At 39.8% G+C, this 2,463-nt stretch overlaps 1 pseudogene; it reads left to right on the plus strand.

Moving 5' to 3' along the window:
* Positions 1 to 220: 220 nt before the first annotated feature.
* On the plus strand, positions 221 to 341 carry LOC116902614 (annotated as a pseudogene).
* The last annotated feature ends 2,122 nt before the right edge of the window (positions 342 to 2,463 follow it).

Genomic DNA, 2,463 nt, shown 5'->3' on the forward strand with positions numbered 1-2,463 from the left:
GTAAATCTGTGTCCAGAGAAAGGAAATTAGTGATTATAGTAATTACTATGGTTGGGATGGTGGGTGGTGAGTGAAGTAATATGGAAATGACTGGTACAGAGTTGAAAAAAGATGAATAAAAATGATCAGCTAATAATTATACAATTCTGTGAATAGACTAACTGTCAAGGATGAACCTTTAACAGTGGGTAGGTCATACTGCAATAAATCCATCTATTGTAACACCTGTACATGTTCAACTATCAGACAAAGACATGGAAAGCAGATGCAAAATAAATCCTCCCTTGAAACCCAGAACTCACTGTTCAGTATGAGTTTTGATACATACAAGAAGGGACATGGCTCCTGCCTGCTGGGTTCACCCACAGCACAGCCAGCAGAGGTGAGCTATACTCTAGTCCCCAGCTCTATCACTTTTCCTCCCAACAAGGAACCAAGAACACCAAGATTAGACCCACCCTACTTATCCCTGGGCCACCTGGGTGTTCTGTCCCTAAACTCCAATGTCAGGCTCACAGCTCTGCTTCCCTTCCTGAGGAGGCCTGCAAAACCCAAGGAATTGAATATTCCTTGGCCACCTGGGGCAAAGCCAGCAGAGGTAAGCAGTGTGCTATTCCCTGAGCTTTACTGTCAGGCCCAAGGCTCTGTGTGCCTCCCCAAGACCTTTTGGACATCCAGACAATACCAGAGATGACCAGACAGCTAAAGGTCAGTATAAGAACACAATCAACAAGAGCCAAGGCGATATGGTACGACCAGATGCCAACTAACCTACTACAAAGCCCACCTATATGACTTCAGCAAGCCTGGATATCCTAACATGGCCAAAACATAAGAAGAAGACCTTAAGTCCAATCTTAGAAAGATGATACAGACCTTTAGAGAGGAAACGAGTAAATCACTTAAAGAAATACAAGAAAATACAATCAAATATGGGAAAGAAATACATAAAATTATTCAAGATCTGAAAGTGGAAATAGAAGCTATAAAGAAATAATGGACTTGGGGAATTCTAGAGATAGAAAACCTAGGTAAGAGAACAGGAATTAGGGGTTGGGGATTTAGCTCAGTGGTAGAGCGCTTGCCTAGGAAGCACAAGGCCCTGAGTTCAGTCCCCAGCTCCAAAAAAAAGAAAAAAAGAACCAAAAAAAAAAAAAGAGAGAGAGAACAGGAATTATAGATACAAGAATCACTAACAGAATACAAAAGATGGAAGAGAGACTCTCTCAAACATAGAAGATGTGATTGAAGATATCAATACATCAACTAAAGAAAATGTTAAATCTAAAAAATTTCCTGGTACAAAAATACCTAAGAATCTTGGGACAGTATGAAAAGACCAAACCTAAGAATAATAAGAATAGAAGAAAGAGAAGACCCTCAGCACCAAGTCCCAGAAAATATTTTCAACAAAGTCATAGAAGAAAATTTCACCAACCTAAAGAAAGAGAGACCCATAAACATAAAAGAAGATACATATAAACAAAAAAATTCTTCTAGCCACATAATAATCAAAACACTAAATGTACAGAACAAAGAATGGATAGTAAAGGCTGGAAGGGGGAAAGCCAAATAACATATAAAAGCAAATCTATCATGATTGTACCCAACTCCCCAACAGAAATTCTAAAACCCAGGAGGGCCTTGATACCTTGCAGACCCTAAGAGACCAGAGATATTAGCTTAGACTACTATACTGATCAAAACTTGTAATCAACATAAGTGAAGAAACCAAGATATTCCACAACAAACCCAAATGTAAACAATATTAATCCATAAATCTACTACAGAAGGTAGTAGAAGGAAAACTCCAAGCTAAGGAACTAAACTGCATCCAAAACCATAGAGCAAATAAATATTCCAGCAAAACTGAAGAAAGGAACACACGCTATCACCTCAAACATCAAAATACCATGGTAACAATCATTGATCATTAGATCTGTCAACATCAATGGACTCAATTCCCCAATTAAAACAAAACACAGGCTAACAGAATATGGAGCCTAACGTGGCCACCTCTTGTAGCCAGGCCCAACTTTTACTGGTTAAAGGGTTACTTTATTAGATTTTAGCATGGTTACTCCAGCTTTCTTCTTGGATCCATTTGCTTGGAAAACCTTTTTCCAGTCCTTTACACCGAGGCAATGTCTGTTTTCTTCTAAGGAGTGTTTCTTGTATACAGAAGGGTGGATCCTGGTTTTGGATCTTTTACTGGAGAGGAACACTAAGCCACTCACAAAATCTTAGACCCAAAATTTGCCCTGACTGCCTACAAGATGTGCAGAGATAAAGATGGAGCAGAGATTGAGGAAATGGCCAACCAATGACGGCCCAATTTGAGACCCATCCCATAGGAGAAAGCCAGCCCCCCTGAAACCATGAATGATATTCTGCTATGCTTGCAGACAGGAGCCTAGCATTGCTGTCATCTGAGAGGTTTCATCCAGCAGCTGATGGAATCAT

The sequence above is a fragment of the Rattus rattus genome, chromosome 5 (genome assembly GCF_011064425.1).
Source record: "Rattus rattus isolate New Zealand chromosome 5, Rrattus_CSIRO_v1, whole genome shotgun sequence".
Taxonomy (NCBI): domain Eukaryota; kingdom Metazoa; phylum Chordata; class Mammalia; order Rodentia; family Muridae; genus Rattus; species Rattus rattus.